Source organism: Ornithodoros turicata, chromosome 7 (genome assembly GCF_037126465.1).
Source record: "Ornithodoros turicata isolate Travis chromosome 7, ASM3712646v1, whole genome shotgun sequence".
NCBI classification, from domain to species: Eukaryota; Metazoa; Arthropoda; class Arachnida; order Ixodida; family Argasidae; genus Ornithodoros; species Ornithodoros turicata.
The window spans coordinates 21,133,716-21,142,757 of record NC_088207.1 but is presented as its reverse complement, the minus strand read 5'-3'; the positions used below and the strand labels follow the sequence as shown (position 1 = coordinate 21,142,757).

Below are 9,042 nucleotides of genomic sequence, written 5' to 3'. Positions count from 1 at the left end.
CTGCATTCAAGACCGCAAGATGGTCTCGGAAAGCTGTCAACCTGTGTCCGTTCTGCCTCAAACACTCTATTAAAAGGGGGTCTGGCCATTCGAAGGAGCCTCACAAAAAGAGGCTTGACCTGTCATTTAAACAGGATTTCATGGATTTCATGACATTTCTTTCATAAACTACTCTGATTTTATTCTGTAGTATACATCCTCTCAGGGGCGTCAGAAGGTGGGGGCAGTCGCCATCCAAGTTTTTAATCTCTGGGGGCGCTGCGCCCTGTGAACTTTCGCTCTGAGGGTCCTGCCGTCCCATTTTTCATCTGTATGTGCCGTCCGAGAGAGGCTCGCTTTCAGCACTGTCAGAGTAGCAACACACAATTCAGTAGCCTTGCTTAGATGATACAGGAAAACGCAGATTTCGTTCCAGCAAAAAACGTCGACTTGTTTTTGGTCAACGCAGGGAAACTCTTATCATGCGGCAAGGAGCCTTTGAGCGACTCGCTGGTGCCCTTAATGACGTGTGCATCATATCTGTTGTTTTTCCTGAGCCCTGGCAAGCACACTCGGCAGAGCCTTTTAGTGCTGACACCCACACCGTTGCGCTTTTAACGAGAACAAAAATAAAAATAAAGGAACGCGCCATCGCTAGTTTACTTCTGTTTGTTTTTGAAACAATAAACCAATATTTCCGTTTGTGCTACTCAAACGCCAATTTCCTTTTCATCTCAAGGTAACCAAGAACGCGAGATGCCCTTCCCATATGCAACGCTCTCCACAGTCATCGCGTTGCACCGGTGGGTCATTTCTAGTCAATGTTTCCTCCAGGTAATTGGATCAGGTTAGTGCTCCCCCCTGCCGAGGGACTTCCAACGGCCCTGCGCATCCTTTTTGTAACTAGGGAATAGTGTGTTAAACGAATTGCATGGTCTCGCTCACATCTTCTGATTAAAGCTATTACTTCGACCCCCTTTCAGTCCTTCTGTTCTTCACATTTTGGTGTGGGGCTCCAACTTTCGCTCCGCCGTCATTATTTACGCGAAAATGACATGCTTCGCCGCTACCTTGAAACGAAGGAAGTCACCGGAAAGGTTAGCCGGCTGTGGGAACATCAATTTCCATCGTCGCTACCTGTTGTTGCACTAAAGTTGGGGTGTTGTTTCCAATGCAGCCCCCAATAGTCGGATTATCTCCGATGAATAGAAGGATTAGCCATTGTGTAGGGTACACCACTAGAGGGCGCTACGATCGACGCCTCACCACTAGGGGCCGCTGCTGTCGCATTCCGCGGATGACGTCATTGCTCCTTCGGGGAGCATGGTGAGAGATAGCGGGAGGCATTGGATGGCGATGCGAAATAGAGCGCCCCCTTGTGCAAGGCTGTGGTGGCGCTGCGGGCGACATGACAGACGCTCTCGGTGGCGGCTCTCCACGGCGGTGTCATGGTCTCGTGACCGCGATAAGCGGCGTCGGCGGCAAAAGGGTTTTGGGTCCAGCATTGTGTACGAGTCTTTGAGCGAGTTTATATTAATCTCACTCCGTTTATTGTTCAACTGATGGTTGTTGTTTGAGAGCTCAATTGCTATGCTGTGAGATTGGGGTGTACGGCACGCATACGGCATACGACAATATAAATAAATAAATATAAACAAAAGGACGTGCACGATAAATTACGCCACATTATTATGGCTTCCCGTGTTGCTACACTTTGCATTATAAAGGCGCTTTCGCTAACCAGTCCGTTCACAAACAGCCGTGTGCATCCCTTGGTGTATTTATTAGACTTGGATACTTTCCTTTTAATTGCCTAATAACGCTTTTGTGACTCGAGCGCGTATATTAGAAGGCTCCAGACTCGCGCAATATTATTTTGGTGATGGCGCATATGTTCAGACAAGAGCGGAGGGAAGTTGTTCCCCCCCATTTGCTTTATGTATTTATTCACCTCAGTATGTCATTCTCACATACTAGTTTAAATTTAATTAGCGATTAGTAATACTGCAGTATATGCAATTTAGCACACTACAGTGCTGTAAGATATATTGTACAAGCGCCTTGGCTGCAGAATCACTGGGTGGATATCTGTAAAATTTTAGTGCCTTCTTTTCTGTGGTGGTCACTGTCACTAATAGGGATTCAGTTAAGTGTTGTGGCAATTCCAATGTAAACAGTCATCTGCTATATTGGAAAGTGAGTGATTATGGTCAAACAAGTCAATTAACATGATACCTTCTACAATACCATCTGTGATTCCTAAATGTCAGTATACAACAAGTCAGTATATGACAAGGTATGAAGAAATGTTAACGTAGTGCATGCTATTCAAAGCAAGTTCTTCCACACCCCCCCCCATCTACAAACACCCAGAAAACAAAAACAAAAAAACTGGTCTTGGGTTTGCCTCTGGAAACATAATTTAACTACACAAATGCAGATATGTGCAGCCAAACACATTTGCCATAAGGAAAGCGTGAAGATTATTGCAGTTGCAACGGTCATGTCAGTAGGTCATGTACATCTTGGTATTTTCGAAATTTCCCAAACATTTCCATGTCTTTTATATTCAACATGCTGGACATCTAGTGTGCAACACCTGATATCGAATCAAAATCTGAGCCAGTATTCTCTATTGGGTCATGAACACACCGGTGTAACATGAGCAACAAAAAGGCAGACCACATGTCAACAAGTTGCAAACCGTTGTTTCATCTTGCACATTTGTCATGCTCATCTAGGTATTTTTGAAATTTCTCAAACATTTCCATATCTTTTATATTCAATGTGCTGGACATCTAGTGTGCAACACCTGATATCGAATCAAAATCTGAGCCAGTATTGGGTCATGAACACACCGGTGTAACATGAGCAACAAAAAGGCAGACCACATGTCAACAAGTTGCAAACCGTTGTTTCATCTTGCACATTTGTCATGCTCATCTAGGTATTTTTGAAATTTCTCAAACATTTCCATATCTTTTATATTCAATGTGCTGGACATCTAGTGTGCAACACCTGATATCGAATCAAAATCTGAGCCAGTATTGGGTCATGAACACACCGGTGTAACATGAGCAACAAAAAGGCAGACCACATGTCAACAAGTTGCAAACCGTTGTTTCATCTTGCACATTTGTCATGCTCATCTAGGTATTTTTAAAATTTCTCAAACATTTCCGTATCTTTTATACCTAGATGAGCATGACAAATGTGCAACATGGAACAGCATGAATTTGTCATGCTCATCTAGGTATTTTTAAAATTTCTCAAACATTTCCGTATCTTTTATACCTAGATGAGCATGACAAATGTGCAACATGGAACAGCGGTTTGCAACTTGTTGACATGCCGTCTACCTTATTGTTGCTCAGGATACACCGGTGTGTTCATGACCCCATACTGGCTCAGATTTTGATTCGATATCAGGTGTTGCACACTAGATGTCCAGCACGTTGAATATAAAAGATATGGAAATGTTTGAGAAATTTCAAAAATACCTAGATGAGCATGACAAATGTGCAAGATGAAACAACGGTTTGCAACTTGTTGACATGTGGTCTGCCTTTTTGTTGCTCATGTTACACCGGTGTGTTCATGACCCAATACTGGCTCAGATTTTGATTCGATATCAGGTGTTGCACACTAGATGTCCAGCACGTTGAATATAAAAGATATGGAAATGTTTGAGAAATTTCAAAAATACCTAGATGAGCATGACAAATGTGCAAGATGAAACAACGGTTTGCAACTTGTTGACATGTGGTCTGCCTTTTTGTTGCTCATGTTACACCGGTGTGTTCATGACCCAATAGAGAATACTGGCTCAGATTTTGATTCGATATCAGGTGTTGCACACTAGATGTCCAGCATGTTGAATATAAAAGACATGGAAATGTTTGGGAAATTTCGAAAATACCAAGATGTACATGACCTACTGACATGACCGTTGCAACTGCAATAATCTTCACGCTTTCCTTATGGCAAATGTGTTTGGCTGCACATATCTGCATTTGTGTAGTTAAATTATGTTTCCAGAGGCAAACCCAAGACCAGTTTTTTTGTTTTTGTTTTCTGGGTGTTTGTAGATGGGGGGGGTGTGGAAGAACTTGCTTTGAATAGCATGCACTACGTTAACATTTCTTCATACCTTGTCATATACTGACTTGTTGTATACTGACATTTAGGAATCACAGATGGTATTGTAGAAGGTATCATGTTAATTGACTTGTTTGACCACCCAGGGAGCACATGGTGGGCTAGTAAACGTCTAAATGACGTCTAAAAAAAGAGATAAGGAATGTCTATAGAATGTCTAGGCAATTAGACCAAATGTCTAGTATCCGTCCACTAGACGTCAAATAACACGTCTAACGTTACGCCACCTAGCCATCTAGCCCTAGACATCCGATGTCTATGTACCTAGCCGTGATTTAGACATTCTTTTGACCTGGATGTCTGGAACAGGGTCAGACACTTAACCATGTATTAGACATGAAGTCTACAGCTAGACCAATTTTATCCCTCCATTCAGGCGACAGGTCTAGGGTTATACATTTCCTGTACCTTACTTTAGCCACCTTTAGACCTATTTTAGACCATGACTAGTCCTGCTACCGTCTTGGCATGCATTCATGCAGAAATGTGATATAATTGATAGCAACACGGATCTCAGCATAAACATTTATTTGCAGTAAACCACACACGAAGTCTACGGTACAAAACTCTGTCTAAAACTGGATTGACTTTGCCGCCAAACAGGCGTCTTGTGTTTTGACTGAGGAGTGTTGAACTGGCAGCAGGGTGTTGATGGCCACCTCATTCCTTTCTTCCAACGAGTGATTGTTGGTGCTGCAGCACTGCCTCCAATGACTCACTGTGGCTAGAAAATAGAACAAAACATGTCAGAAAGCATCATGTAGCCTGCTAGTTCTAACTAGTTTGTTTAGTGGCTATGCACACTCTTTCACGGGATGCTTGTCTGGCCACATAAGAGTAAAAGCTGTATCAACACTGATCTGAGAGACACAAAGAAAAGAAGCTGCACGTACAAAAATCACAGAACTGTTACAGCTACACAACACAAATTGCAGCAACAGCTGAAAATCTGTTTGCGCGTCACTACCTGATGTGGACGCTAGAGCCCTGCACCATCTGCGGATGGAAGCGGATATCCGTAAGATACTTGCGGATTCGGACAAGAATTTATCACTTTCTGCAGTGTGCGGATCGGATGGCTCGAGGTCAGATGCGGATATACCGCATGCTGTAATTTTTCTACTAGCAATTTATTTGTATTGCGCACCGACAGCGAGCGCATGCCTGGGTTCACCTTTGACCATGCACGGCCAAGACAGGAGAGAAGGCATTTTGGCGTGAGTCCTTCCATGAGAGCATGGAGGCATCCGAAATTATACCAACATTCTTCCGGCTGTGTTTACGCGTCCTTCGAAACTTGCGGATCTAAACGGTTGCGTATGCAACGGTGCGGATCGGATAATGTGCACGCAGATGCTAAAAATCTTATCTGCGCAGGGCTCTAGCGGACGCTGCCAGGATCTCAGGGAAATGAGGATGTAACAGCTGTCGCTGTTAAAGTACATCAATGTGACAGGCGTTTTCTCGTGACACAACCTTAACTGGTCGAGCAGGCGACTGCTAAGCACTCCATGATTGGCGCAGCACTTCCATCACTGCATTACGCTAAAACAACATCTGTGCTGCTCTCATAACTTTGGTGCAAAAATTCTGTACAGGATAAAAATAAACACTGTGTATATTATAAAAGACAATACAAAGCAAAACCTGTATCACCACGTCAAACATTATAAGTACGTACAAGTAGTATACAAGTTTATTCACATGACGTCATCCGCAGGAGACCGCCACTGTCGCTAGCAGGCAGATTTGCTGCCATCGGCCTTGGTAGATCTCGACCCTATTGTAGATTTCAGTCAAGCTGTTACCCATATTATACTCACCGCATATCTGGTGTTTAAAACTTGTTGCTCTGTGATTTGTAGAATATCCAAGCAATTTCCATATTTTTTGGTGTTAATAGTCACCTAAAAAGCATAATGCAGAGAACAAATGCAAGGACTAAACATTGAGGGACCTATAGTATGGCGCTGAGGTGACTTCAGTGAATAAACCTTTTAGGAACTCAAATCTTGCACTACTACCAGATAGCTGTTTGGGTGAAGTAAGACGGAATGACATAGTCACGCTGTTCTCCATACAATACCAAGGATGTCTCAAAACGACAAAGCACAAAAATACTAGTTTTGTACCGTTTGATGAATATTTTGTCTGCTGCTCACACATGTTGTGCGGTTCTTTAGCAAGCTTCTGGCAGTCGTTTCTTCTACATCGCACTTCCCTGCTGACTTTCACAGCATCTGAAAAAAAGTTCGAAACCATGTGAATGGAAAGCAGTTTCCGCAGTTTCAGCAGCAAAGAGTCTTCCACCAACTGTATTTGCAAAAAATTTAAAGAGGCTCCCTCCAGAGTAAGATTCGGGGGCACATCGAACATCAGGAACATTGGAGGACAACACAGTCACACGTCAGAGACAACTGCTTCCCCTCACCTCACAGGGAACTGTTAAGCTTATGTGCAAATAGCTGTTTCGTAGGGTATGTTACCACTATTTTCATATCCACCGATGCAAGATAGTCCAAGCACCTATAAAGAGAAAAATTCAGTTGCTATGAAACCATGATATGCAAACAAAAGTACTTGCGCAAAATTTTCAGTGTGTAGTTTCACTACCATCGAAAAATGCAACAACCGAAGTCGGGTTGACATGACAATGAACTAACCAGCATTTATGTTCCGGCATGTCCGCCCTGCAAACCGTAACTGTCGACTTTCGTTTACTCAAGACTTCAACAGTCATCGAAAACTCGTGAATCTCGATGATTAATTAGTGATACCGTATTTGTTTTAGCACCAAGACGAACCAAGGCACTTAATGAAACGTTGTACTGCCGAACATACAACGTTAATCACTACTTTGAATGCAAGTGCAGTCAGGTCAACCCACACTTCCAATATGCTTCAATCGGTGATACGAAGCCGAAATAGAGGAAACGATATTCCGATATTATGCCACGCATATCTACTACATGCGATTTGGTGTACAGAAACAGGCACATACTTTAATGAAGAGTGAACTCACCCCTTAAACTTGAAAGCCAGAGAACAAAGAAACGTTGTCCACCACAGTACTCTGCGAGCTCTGCTGCGCTCAACAGCTTTTATCACTGGACAGCACGGCGTACGTTCTCGCTATGCTCAAAAATTGCAAGACAAAACGCGCGGGATATTAGAACTTCGAAAGATTTTCGTATAACAACCAGTGGAATGCAGCCGCGAAGACCCCAACTGCTACCCGTTGCGCGTCCGGAAAGTTTGAAGTTTCAACCGTTGAAACTGAACTGGTTCGAACTGGTTGGATGGATGGATGATGGATGGTGATTGGGTAGACGGGCAGACGTCATTGCCATTGCTTTAGCTCGTGCTTTTTGAGTACTTATTTTTTGTAATACTTTAATTTCCGTGGCTGTTCATTATAATTGGGTGGTGGAGGTTAAATGTTAAATAACACATATGCCAATCCAGCGGAAGTGACACCAACATCATCATCATCATGCCATCGTTGTTGCAGCGATGAGTGTCGTATTTTGCGATGTGTGTGTTGAAAATCGCTGTTCTTTTTGCAAACATTTTATCAGTGCCTTTGCTACTGAGCTACAGGTGTGCCTAATATGTAGCGCATTGCCTGTTCAGCGGTTTCAAAGAGATACCATGGGCAGTTTCAAGATTTTTTGAAGTGTCCTGAAATCCCTGAGTCACGTCAGATTCCATTTTACTGCTGCTGTGTAGCTTGTGGGAAAATGTTATGTGCAGCAAACAAACATCTGCTATCTGCTGCCCACAGTACGTGCAAAGTGCTTCTGTGTTTGTGGAGCTATGGTTTATAGTGCTGCGCTGCACGATTCGTCGGAGTCGTCGACTTTTTTATTGACGTTTCAGTGATTCAATAATTTAGTTGCTGATTTCTTTAAGTTGGTGTAACGTAGTATTGTGCAGGGGAGTCACTAACGTACAAAATTTACATTTACCAGCAACGGTAACGCCATCAGGAACGCTAGTTCAAGAGACATTGCCCCGAACAAATGCGGGCTTTCGTTAAGAAAAAAAGATATACATTCAGAAAAATAAAATATTACTTCACAGCACTTAGATTCTGGTAATGTCTTCTAGTTGTGGATGCTGTCAGTGTATATGCATGTCAGTGAGCCAAAAACAGTCGGATCATCATATGTATGGACATTATTTAAATTATCTACGTACCTCAGTCAGACTGCCTTCATCTGACTGATCTTTTGTTACAATATATGGGCATACAACTCACATAGCATACATACTATCCATTTGGTCATAATATAATTGGACAAAGTTAATGTGGTCCATTCATGCATAGTTTCTGAAGGTTGTTGCAGAGTCCAGTTTTATTACCTCAGTATGATCATTTGCAAACAGATTGTACTTGCTGCTCCACACACGTGTGGTGATGGAAAGTAAGAAAATAAGGAATTTCCTTCATGTATGAGGATCATCCAACAAAAGTTCCTCTGCTGTGAACAAAATAATAAACCTATAGCACAATATTGAAAAAATTTATGTACAGATTAGAGCTCAACGTTACTCCCTAATATAGTCACCTTATTTAGCTGAACATTTTTGATACTGTGATACCAAGTATTCAATACGTTGTCTGTGCCATGCTATGCCCTGTTTACAAAGTGAGGCATTCACTTTGCATTTCACCTGATCAATTTGTGTTTCATGATCACTCGCGAATTGGTGACTGCCGAGGGGTGCTCTGAGAGGAAGATGGAACAGCAGATTGGGCAAATTTTCATTGAAGTAGGAATCATCACCTTGAGCACGAGGAGAACGAAGTATACAGGAAGCTCACGAAAAGGAAATTCACGTTTGTGTGTCTCCTGTATACTTCATTCTCCTCATGCTCAAGGTGATGCTTCCTACTTCAAC

General features: G+C 42.6%; 1 long non-coding RNA gene across 1 annotated transcript; it reads right to left on the bottom strand.

The window, feature by feature from the left end:
- Window positions 1–4,650: 4,650 nt before the first annotated feature.
- LOC135399666 (uncharacterized) lies at window positions 4,651–7,484 on the bottom strand. The gene is made up of 3 exons (XR_010424379.1): window positions 7,160–7,484; window positions 6,569–6,663; window positions 4,651–6,377 (listed from the first exon to the last, which is right to left on the bottom strand). It is a non-coding gene; the product is annotated as an uncharacterized LOC135399666 (long non-coding RNA).
- Window positions 7,485–9,042: the final 1,558 nt, after the last annotated feature.